The 12,517-nt window shown below is 39.8% G+C and overlaps 1 long non-coding RNA gene across 1 annotated transcript; it reads right to left on the bottom strand.

The window, feature by feature from the left end:
* Positions 1-11,561: 11,561 nt before the first annotated feature.
* Positions 11,562-12,517, bottom strand: LOC109120231 (uncharacterized). The gene is made up of 2 exons (XR_002027713.3): positions 12,283-12,517; positions 11,562-11,800 (listed from the first exon to the last, which is right to left on the bottom strand). It is a non-coding gene; the product is annotated as an uncharacterized lncRNA (long non-coding RNA).

Genomic DNA, 12,517 nt, shown 5'->3' with positions numbered 1-12,517 from the left:
AATTTTTTTGACAGTAATGAAGATTTTGTTGGAGAAATGTTTTCAGAGAGGTTCTCTGTGTTGAGACATAAATTTTGCAAAGGAGATTATGGAGAGGAGAAGCAACTTTTTGAAGATTAAGTGAAGAAGGTTGACAAATTTATTTTGTTAGAAATTCAGGTCAAGGGAGAGATCTATTGGTTTTTATTTGCCCTGATTTCTTACCATATATAGATTTTCCTTTTAGGAAAATATTTTGGATTGACTTCCTTTTTCTAGTGGGAAAAGGTTTAAGAATCTATAAATAGAGACATGTTCCTTCTAATTTAATCATCATTCACAATGTAGTCTTAAAGACTTTGATAGTTTTGATTAGGGAGAGAAATTTATGGGTCACAAGCTTGATACGTTATCACTTGTGTGAACCTCTCAAATATTCCGAGTAAATTGGTTGACGTTGTTTCTCTCTGTATTTTGTACTCTCATATTTATAGTGGACTGCTCATCTCCTTTGTGAATGTAGGTCGATTGACCGAACCACGTTAAATCTTTGTGTCATTTGGTATATTTCTCGTTGTCTTCTTACTCTTGATCTTTCGAGGTTTGCTTTGCTAGCTTTCACATTTTTACTTACTTATTTTCGATCCTAACAGAAATAACTAAAATGTTAGGTTCTCCTCAACTAAATAGATAAATTTTTACTTTATTTTTTAATGTTTTAGAAAATTCACATTTAGAAAATTATTTTATCTTCTGTGTGTTTTCTTATCGTTGTATTCCACTTCAATTTCCCTTGTCAAAGTCTAATAATCGACAAAGAGATTAAAAAAAGAAGAGAGAAATAATGGAGAAGAGAAATTAGAGTCTAATCCCCAAGAAAATATTACCTTATTTAGTTTCTTAAATTTATTAAATTTAAATGCCTAAGGGGTTATATGTACTCTAAAGAATATGAGTTAAAAGTATGTGTTGGATGGCATATAATTGGTTGTTATTAGAAAGAGAGAGGGAGAAAATTCATACTATATAGAAGTAAACAGCTCTCCGTGATGGTATTTATGGAATTTTTTCTTCATTTTAATTTGGGATAAGGCATAAGTACTCCCTTAACTATACACGAAATTCCAGCGACATACCTTAATTATACATAAGTTCTATTACCCTCGCCTCCTCAAATTATTTTAAAGTGTAATAAACACACTATTCCATGCTGAGGTGACACAGAAAGTGTATTTATTCTTCTAGATGCATGTGAGATACGAAAAAAGGTATTAAAATTTGATTAATATGGACAATTTTCATTTTTAATTAGAAATTTTTATAATTAATTAGTAGAGATAATTAATTAACATTAAAACTTAAATTGATATTTTTTATTTAAATTTCTTTTTTTGATAAAATATAAGGTTTAGGTTGTGTTAAGGGTGTGTAATTACAATTTGAAACAATTCAAGGGGGTATTAGAACTCATGTAAAGTTAAAGTGTATCGCTGAAATTTCACGTATAGTTGAGTGGGATGGGGAGATGGGGGATGGGAGAGATACTTGTAACTTTTCCCTTTTAATTTCTTTATTTTTTTAGTTTGTTATATATTTGATAATACGCTACTAAGCACTAATAATGCTTATGTGAGCATATGAGTTTAAGCTATTTTTCTCTACATTGCAAAGGTTTAGATTTAGAGAAACATGCTACTCAACACTTAGTTTCTTTAATTTCTCAAATTTGAGTCCTTAATTAGTAATTTCTTTTAAAATGAGCTATATTTAATGTATTTTATTTTGTATGATATTTTTTTACCGTTATTTACAACCAATGTAGTCAAAATATGTCTCACTTTTAGATTCATTTATAACATTGTCCTATACATCAGGGAGGAGCTATGCCAATATCACAAGACTCCGCACTTTGTTGTTGTTATGAATCCTTGCATATATGATCCACGTTGCTTTACTATTAGTTGTCATATTTTTATTTTTAATTACTGTTTAATTTTCTGAAACCGATATATAATTCATATTTGTTGAGTCCCAAAGAAGTTTAGATTTTTATTCTAATTTAACTATAAATTTTTAAACTTGATTACCAAAAAGTAAAAGAAAACTGACATTGATGGTGTGTTTGAATGTTTATTCTTTTTTGAATGTTGATTTTGAATTACGGAAAGCTTACCGAATATTTAGGCCAACGAACAACAAAGTGTAACGACCTGTTTAGTCGTTTTGAGCAGCAGATTTTATTTCTGGAAAAACAGGCTGAGACGACGGAACCCACGACGGAACGTCATGGGCACGACGGACCGTCGAGGGTGTCTTGTTTCAAAACACTTAGAAAATTTGAAATTGGGTACGGAAAATCGACTCTCTGAACTTCGTGACGGAATGGCAGGACGGGCCGTCACAGGTGTGACGGACCGTCATAGACCCTTGGTGGAAATTTGGGTCTCTGAACTTTACGACGACCTGCAGGACGGACCGTCGCAGGCACGACGGCCCGTCACAGGTTGCGCAATCCCAGTCCGGGTCGGATTTCTTGATACGTTTTAAGGGACGTTTTTGACTATTCTTGCCTTAATTATAAAGTTAGTGGGTTAATGTTAATAAGTCTAATTACTTGGGGGTTAAAAGAGGTAACCTTAAGTTAATTAGTGGGGCATTATTGCCATCTTTTATCCTTAATTATATACTAATTAGGGTAAAAGAAAGAGGATTTGAATAAAGAAAATAGAAAGAACAAGAGAAAGTGAGAGGAAGTTGAACGAGAAAGAGGAGAAACGAAGAGGACACAAAGCTTTGGGAATTTGCTTGCTTGATTTCTAATCTTCGGTGGAGGTAGGTTATGGTTTTCATGCTATTCGTAGTAAACTCTTAATAGCGAATGATATGTGTTAGTAGTATTGTAAACCTTCTATATGCTTAATTGTATGCTTGCATGAATGATGTGATTATGTAATTGTGAATAAATAAGCATGATGAAGCTATTGAATCCCAAATCTTGAAAAGAAACCCTAATCTACTTTGTTAATGATGATGCCTTGGTATAAAAGAAGGCTTGATGAATGAAAGTGGTGAGATTAGGGGATCGGGTGCCACGTTCCGGTACCAGGATAGAATATATGGATCGGGTGTCACGTTCTGACACCAGGATAGTATATGGATCGGGTGCCACGTTCCGGTACCAGGATAGTATATGAGGATCGGAGTGTCACGTTCCTACACCAGGATAGTATATGGATCGGGTGCCACGTTCCGGTACCAGGATAGTATATGAGAATCGGAGTGTCACGTTCCGACACCAGGATAGTATATGGATCGGGTGCCACGTTCCGGTACCAGGAAAGAATATGGATTGGGTGTCACGTTCCGACACCAGGATAGTATATTGAGGAGCGGAGTGTCACGTACCGACACGAGGGGAATAAAGATAATGAGTCTTGAAAGACGATAATATATTCAAATCTAATGAACCTAATTCCCAAATGAGTATGATGAGGAGGCGTGAGTCCTCATTGATGTGTTTGGTGTTGTAACCAAGGGTTATGGTAACTGTAAATGCTGCATGCTAAGGATATTAGTTGATTTTATGATATTATCTGATATATACTGTTTTCTATTTTGAGTTGGCCGATGATATCTACTCAGTACCCGTGTTTTGTACTGACCCCTACTTTTATGTTTTCTTCTTGTTATTTGTGGAGTGCAGCAAACGTGCCGTCGCCTTCGACTCAACAGTAATTCAAGCCAGTCTTACTACACCGGAAATTCAGGGTGAGCTAATGCTTCTAGCTTGGACTGGATCTTCTTCTTCAAGTCTTGATGCCTTGAACTTCCAGCATGGACTAGCTTCTTATGTATTTTTAGCTTTTAGAATACTCTTAGTTTAGCCATTTGATCGTAGATGTTCTTGTGGTGATGACTTCCAGATTTTGGGGATAATAATAGTTATTGATTTTATTAATGAGTTTAAGTCTTCCGCATTACTTTATGTTGATATTATATTGAAATGTTAAGGTTTAGATTGGTTGGTTCGCTCACATAGGAGGGTAAGTGTGGGTGCCAGTCGCGGCCCGGATTTGGGTCGTGACAAACTTGGTATCAGAGCATTAGGTTCGTTGGTCTCATCACACAAGAACGAGTCTAGTAGAGTCTTAAGGAACGGTAGGGGGACGCCCTTACTTTTCTTTGAGAGGCTATAAGACTTTAGGAAAATTCCATTCTTTCTTTCTTTCTTTCGTGCTACTACTTGAATCCAATTGGTATCTAGGTGATACAAATTGGTATCTGACCATCTTCACTCTCTTTCGCAGATGGTTAGAACTAGAGCAACGACTACGCCAACGCCAACACCAGCACCAGCAGGACAGGGTGCGTCTGAGCCAGCCACTGGGGCTGTGGCTCGAGGAAGAGCAACGACAAGAGGCCGTGGTAGAGGTCGTGGGAGGACGTCCTCTAGGGGAAGAGGACGAGCACCTAGCCCATCTGATACTAGGGCAGTGACTCCTCCACCGACTGAGGAAGTAATAAGAGAAGGGGAGGATGGGGAAACTGAACAAGTGCAGAATGAGGGATTGCCACCCCAACCTACCCCAGAGATGATCAATCAGGTTCTCGCCTATCTCAGTGGGTTGTCTGATCAAGGTCAGGCACCTCTGGTGTTTTCTGCGCCAACCCCTCCGGTTTCAGAAGTACAACATGCAACCACTATGGCTCCTCGTATGGATGCTTCATTGGACATAGGCACATTTCCACGTCTGACTACTGGGCCTATAATGAAAAATGATCAGCATGAACTTTTCAGTAAGTTCTTGAAATTGAAACCTCCGGTCTTCAAGGGTGCTGAATCGGAGGATGCTTATGATTTTCTGGTTGACTGTCACGAGCTACTACACAAGATGGGTATAGTAGAACGGTTTGGTGTGGAGTTCGTGAGTTGTCAGTTTCAAGGGAATGCCAAAATGTGGTGGCGGTCACATATTGAGTGTCAACCAACAGAGGCACCACCTATGACTTGGGCCTCATTCTCTAGCTTGTTTATGGAGAAGTATATCCCCCGAACTTTGAGGGATAGGAAAAGGGATGAGTTCTTGAGCCTAGAGCAAGGTAGGATGTCGGTTAATGCTTACGAGGCTAGGTTTCGCGCACTATCCAGATATGCCACGCAACTTTGTTTCAGTCCACAAGAGAGGATTCACCGGTTTGTGAAGGGGTTGAGATCAGAGTTGCGAATTTCGGCCTTACAGGTAGCGGCTACAGCAAAATCCTTCCAAGAAGTGGTAGACTTCGTGATAGAGGTGGAAGGAGTGAAGCCCGATGACTTCACCTCGACATCGACATCAAAAAGGTTTCGAAAGGGAGGTGAGTTTAATGGTTCTTACTCTAGAGGACAAGGTTCCGGAGGTTACGCAGTTCGACCCATTCAGTCTTCACTACAGACTGTAGTTGGGGGTCCACCTCCGACCGGTCAACACTTCTCTGAGAGACCTATGCATGAACCCAGAGAGTGCTATGGATGTGGGGAGATTGGACATATTAAGAGATATTGTCCAAAACAGAGTTATAGACCCCCAATGGCTAGAGGTAGAGGTGGTCATGGTAGAGGCCGTTATTCTGGAGGACGTGGTGGTCGAGGTAATGGTGGTCACCAAAATGGCCGAGGTGATGGGCAAACTGGAACCACTACATCACAACATGGTAGGGGCAATGGACAGACAAACGATAGGGCCCATTGTTACGCTTTCCCTGGGCGGTCTGAAGCGGAGGCATCTGATGCTGTCATCACAGGTAATCTTCTGGTTTGTGATTGCATGGCTTCTGTATTGTTTGATCCTAGATCCACATTTTCTTATGTATCTTCCTCATTTGCTAATGGTCTAAATTTACATTGTGAATTACTTGATATGCCTATTCGTGTTTCTACTCCGGTGGGTGAGTCTGTGGTAGTTGAAAAGGTATATAGGTCCTGTTTGGTGAACTTTGTGGGGAGCAACACTTATGTAGATTTGGTTATCTTAGAAATGGATGATTTTGATGTAATTCTGGGTATGACTTGGCTTTCTCCGCAATTTGCGATTTTGGATTGTAATGCTAAAACGGTGACGTTAGCCAAGCCTGGGACAGATCCGTTAGTTTGGGAGGGCGACTACACTTCCAATCCAGTGCGTATCATCTCCCTTCTTCGTGCTAAGAAAATGGTTAGTAAAGGGTGTTTAGCTTTCTTGGCACATCTCAAGGATGACACTACCCAAGTACCTTCGATTAAGTCGGTTTCGGTGGTCCGTGAGTTTCTGGATGTGTTCCCTGCAGATCTTCCTGGTATGCCACCAGATAGGGATATTGATTTTTGTATTGACCTTGAACCGGGTACTCGCCCCATTTCTATACCTCCTTATAGAATGGCTCCCGCGGAGTTAAGAGAGTTAAAAGCCCAACTTCAAGAGTTGTTAAACAAAGGCTTTATTAGACCAAGTGCATCTCCTTGGGGTGCTCCGGTTTTGTTTGTAAAGAAGAAGGATGGGAGTTTTCGAATGTGTATAGACTACAGACAACTAAACAAGGTAACCATAAAGAACAAGTATCCTCTTCCCCGCATTGATGACTTGTTCGATCAGTTACAAGGTGCTTGTGTCTTCTCTAAGATTGACTTGAGATCCGGTTATCATCAATTGAAAATACGGGCAACGGATGTGCCAAAGACTGCTTTTCGAACGAGGTATGGGCATTACGAATTTGTAGTGATGTCTTTTGGTCTTACGAATGCCCCTGCTGCGTTCATGAGCTTGATGAACGGGATTTTTAAGCCATATTTGGACCTCTTCGTGATCGTATTTATTGATGATATATTGGTATACTCAAAGAGCAAGAAGGAAAATGAAGAGCATTTGAGAATGGTATTGGAAATGTTGAGGGAGAAAAAGCTTTATGCCAAGTTCTCTAAGTGTGAGTTTTGGCTAGATGCAGTGTCCTTCTTGGGGAACGTGGTTTCTAAGGATGGAGTGATGGTGGATCCTTCTAAGATTGAGACAGTGAAGAATTGGGTAAGACCTACTAATGTGTCAGAAATAAGGAGCTTTGTTGGGTTAGCTAGCTACTACCGCCGATTTGTCAAGGGATTCTCTTCTATTGCTTCCCAATTGACGAACTTGACTAAGCAGAATGTTCCATTTGTATGGTCGGACGAATGTGAGGAAAGCTTTCAGAAGCTCAAGACTTTGTTGACTACCGCACCTATCCTTACCTTGCCAGTAGAGGGTAAGAACTTCATTGTTTATTGTGATGCATCCTATTCGGGTTTGGGTGCAGTGCTAATGCAAGAGAAGAATGTGATCGCTTATGCTTCAAGACAATTAAAAGTTCATGAACGTAACTATCCAACTCATGATTTGGAATTGGCTGCGGTAATGTTTGCATTAAAGCAATGGAGACACTATTTATATGGGGTTAAGTGTGAGATCTATACGGATCATCGTAGCCTTCAGTATGTCTTTACTCAGAAGGATTTGAACTTGAGGCAACGGAGATGGATGGAGCTACTAAAGGACTACGATATCACTATCTTGTATCATCCGGGAAAAGCGAATGTTGTAGCGGATACTTTAAGTAGAAAGGCGGGAAGCATGGGAAGTCTAGTTCACTTGCAAGCCTCTAGACGTCCATTGGCTAGAGAGGTTCAGACTCTGGCTAACGACTTGATGAGGTTAGAAGTAAATGAGAAGGGAGGATTGTTGGCTTGTGTGGAGGCAAGATCTTCTTTTCTTGACAAGATTAAGGGAAAACAGTGTGATGATGAGAAACTAAGGCGAATCCAAGATAAAGTATTGCGAGGGGAGGCTAAGGAAGCACAAATCGATGAGGAAGGTGTTTTGAGAATCAAGGGAAGGGTATGTGTACCCCGCGTCGATGATTTGATCAACACTATTCTGACAGAGGCTCATAGTTCAAGGTATTCTATACATCCGGGTGCAACCAAGATGTATCGTGACCTAAAACAACACTTTTGGTGGAGTAGAATGAAGCGTGATATTGTTGACTTTATTGCCAAGTGTCCAAACTGTCAACAAGTAAAGTATGAACACCAAAGGCCCGGAGGAACACTTCAGAGAATGCCCATTCCGGAATGGAAGTGGGAAAGAATTGCAATGGACTTTGTGGTTGGTCTTCCAAGGACAATGGGTAAGTATGACTCCATTTGGGTGATTGTTGATAGGTTAACTAAATCTGCTCATTTCATTCCGGTAAAGGTGACTTACAATGCAGAGAAGTTAGCCAAGATCTATATCTCAGAAATCGTTCGATTGCATGGGGTTCCACTATCCATCATATCAGATAGAGGTACGCAGTTTACTTCTAAGTTTTGGAAAACATTGCATGCGGAATTGGGTACTAGGTTGGACCTTAGCACTGCGTTCCATCCTCAGACTGATGGTCAGTCTGAAAGGACGATTCAAGTGTTGGAGGATATGCTTCGTGCATGTGTGATAGAGTTTGGTGGCCATTGGGATAGCTTCCTACCCTTAGCGGAGTTTTCATACAATAATAGCTATCACTCAAGTATTGATATGGCTCCATTTGAAGCATTGTATGGGAGGAGATGTAGGTCTCCCATTGGTTGGTTTGATGCATTCGAGGTTAGACCTTGGGGTACTGACCTTTTGAGGGATTCGATAGAAAAAGTGAAATCTATTCAAGAAAAGTTGTTAGCGGCTCAAAGTAGACAGAAAGAGTATGCAGATCGAAAGGTTAGAGACTTGGAGTTCATGGAGGGTGAACAAGTCTTGTTGAAGGTTTCGCCAATGAAAGGGGTAATGCGATTTGGTAAGCGAGGTAAACTTAGCCCGAGGTATATTGGTCCATTTGAAGTACTTAAGCGAGTAGGGGAGGTGGCTTATGAGTTAGCCTTGCCTCCAGGGCTGTCCGGAGTGCATCCGGTATTCCATGTGTCTATGTTGAAAAGATATCATGGGGATGGAAATTACATTATCCGTTGGGATTCAGTTTTGCTTGATGAGAATTTGTCTTATGAGGAGGAGCCTGTTGCTATTTTAGATAGAGAAGTTCGCAAGTTGAGGTCAAGAGAGATTGCATCCATCAAGGTGCAATGGAAGAATCGACCGGTTGAAGAGGCCACTTGGGAGAAGGAGGCGGATATGCGAGAAAAATACCCATATCTGTTTACAGATTCAGGTACTCCTTTTCGCCCTTGTTTTCCTTCTTGTGATCGTTCGGGGACGAACGATGGGTAAATTGGTATCTAATGTAACGACCTGTTTAGTCGTTTTGAGCAGCAGATTTTATTTTTGGAAAAACAGGCTGAGACGACGGAACCCACGACGGAACCCACGACGGAACGTCATGGGCACGACGGACCGTCGAGTGTGTCTTGTTTCAAAACACTTAGAAAATCTGAAATTGGGTACGGAAAATCGACTCTCTGAACTTCGTGACGGAATGGCAGGACGGGCCGTCACAGGTGTGACGGACCGCCACAGACCCTTGGTGGAAATTTGGGTCTCTGAACTTTGCGACGACCTGTAGGACGGACCGTCGCAGGCACGATGACCCGTCACAGGTTGCGCAATCCCAGTCCGGGTCGGATTTCTTGATACGTTCTAAGGGAAGTTTTGACTATTCTTGCCTTAATTATAAAGTTAGTGGGTTAATGTTAATAAGTCTAATTACTTGGGGGTTAAAAGAGGTAACCTTAAGTTAATTAGTGGGGCATTATTGTCATCTTTTATCCTTAATTATATACTAATTAGGGTAAAAGAAAGAGGATTTGAATAAAGAAAATAGAAAGAACAAGAGAAAGATAGAGGAAGTTGAACGAGAAAGAGGAGAAACGAAGAGGACACAAAGCTTTGGGAATTTGCTTGCTTGATTTCTAATCTTCGGTGGAGGTAGGTTATGGTTTTCATGCTATTCGTAGTAAACTCTTAATAGCGAATGATATGTGTTAGTAGTATTGTAAACCTTCTATATGCTTAATTGTATGCTTGCATGAATGATGTGATTATGTAATTGTGAATAAATAAGCATGATGAAGCTATTGAATCCCAAATCTTGAAAAGAGACCCTAATCTACTTTGTTAATGATGATGCCTTGGTATAAAAGAAGGCTTGATGAATGAAAGTGGTGAGATTAGGGGATCGGGTGCCACGTTCCGGTACCAGGATAGAATATATGGATCGGGTGTCACGTTCCGACACCAGGATAGTATATGGATCGGGTGCCACATTCCGGTACCAGGATAGTATATGAGGATCGGAGTGTCACGTTCCGACACCAGGATAGTATATGGATCGGGTGCCACGTTCCGGTACCAGGATAGTATATGAGGATCGGAGTGTCACGTTCCGACACCAGGATAGTATATGGATCGGGTGCCACGTTCCGGTACCAGGATAGAATATGGATCGGGTGTCACGTTCCGACACCAGGATAGTATATTGAGGAGCGGAGTGTCACGTACCGACACGAGGGGAATAAAGATAATGAGTCTTGAACGATAATATATTCAAATCTAATGAACCTAATTCCCAAATGAGTATGATGAGGAGGCGTGAGTCCTCATTGATGTGTTTGGTGTTGTAACCAAGGGTTATGGTAACTGTAAATGCTGCATGCTAAGGATATTAGTTGATTTTATGATATTATCTGATATATACTGTTTTCTATTTTGAGTTGGCCGATGATATCTACTCAGTACCCGTGTTTTGTACTGACCCCTACTTTTATGTTTTCTTCTTGTTATTTGTGGAGTGCAGCAAACGTGCCATCGCCTTCGACTCAACAGTAATTCAAGCCAGTCTTACTACACCGGAAATTCAGGGTGAGCTAATGCTTCTAGCTTGGACTGGATCTTCTTCTTCAAGTCTTGATGCCTTGAACTTCCGGCATGGACTAGCTTCTTATGTATTTTTAGCTTTTAGAATACTCTTAGTTTAGCCATTTGATCGTAGATGTTCTTGTGGTGATGACTTCCAGATTTTGGGGATAATAATAGTTATTGATTTTATTAATGAGTTTAAGTCTTCCGCATTACTTTATGTTGATATTATATTGAAATGTTAAGGTTTAGATTGGTTGGTTCGCTCACATAGGAGGGTAAGTGTGGGTGCCAGTCGCGGCCCGGATTTGGGTCGTGACACAAAGTGTGCTTTTAAAAATTCAAATGCTACAACATCAAAGGGTGTGACCTAATGGTTAATGAAGTGATTGAGAACTCCGAGGTCTTAGGTTTCTAATTTAACGGAGACAAAAATTATCAGGTAATTCTTCTTATATGCACTATCCTTGATGAACAGAATTATCTGATACTTGTTATTGGTGAAAGATGGCAAAAACTGATTTTTCAAAAAATAGTCGGTGTTAATCTATACAACAGTATATGAGGACACATTTGAGAAAATGGTGACATGTAAGGCTTGGTATTTATACAATGTAACAAAGGTGAAGACAGAGTCAAGGACTATTCTTAAAATACGTCTTGAATTAGTCAAATAGTTGCTCTAAATGATGTTTGAACACCTTTTCTGTCAATATATAGCATTAGCAAGGACACATTAAGATAAAACAGCTAGTCAAATTAAAAGAGCAATCCAACAAATCCCAGTATCACATTAAAGATATTAAAACAATACATTATAACAATCCAACATATGAAGTCATCAAAACCATGGTCTAATAGAATTCATGATTTCCAGACTAATAATAATATAATTAAAATAGAGAAGTTCCTAAATTGTATTACCTCATAAATTTCTTCCTTTGTTTAAATCTTGACGAAATTTGCTGACATTCGAGATTGTGTATTCATTTTCTCAACTAGCAAGGTTGAACACACATACATTTGCTTATCAAAAGATATACATAACGCAATAATAGAAACTGATTCTTTAGTACTAAAGAACGTCATCGAGGAAGTGTGGAAAGTGACATTGGACATGTTACAACATGTGGAAGAAATAAAGAATACAATGCAACAATTACAGATGGAAATTACACATACATACAGAGAAGCACATCAATTAGCTGAGTATATTACAAGCATTGCACTTGAAAAGACAACCCAATCAATTACCACAGTTTTCAAGATCTCCCCACCAAAGGACGGAAGATATTGAATTTGAATAAATCACAAATTCCAATCCTCATAATCAGAACTAGAAAGATTACACAGTCCTAAACAAGACCAATCAACAAATGGGGGCTAGATCAAGAGGATATACAACAAGAAAAAAGTCGGTCATGACACATCTGAAACCCAGAAGAATTAAAAATGTTCAGCTCAAGTCAAGAGGAGTTACCAGATTAGCAGAAGCTAGCGGCTTTCCCAATCGATGTGATTTGGAACTAGGCTGATGTCCTACAACAACACCGATAGCGAAGAAGACGACTGAAGTTTATTACTAACAATTCGTTGTCTCATTCTTCCAAATGCTAATCGACATACAGAAGGAGCACATCCTTGCAAATCACTTGCAGAATGAGAGAACATTTCAGACTTCCAGATATTTCAAGTATTTTTGTTTCTTCTTCACT

Source organism: Solanum lycopersicum, chromosome 5 (assembly GCF_036512215.1).
Source record: "Solanum lycopersicum chromosome 5, SLM_r2.1".
Taxonomy (NCBI): domain Eukaryota; kingdom Viridiplantae; phylum Streptophyta; class Magnoliopsida; order Solanales; family Solanaceae; genus Solanum; species Solanum lycopersicum.
This window is presented reverse-complemented; position numbering and strand designations above follow the sequence as displayed.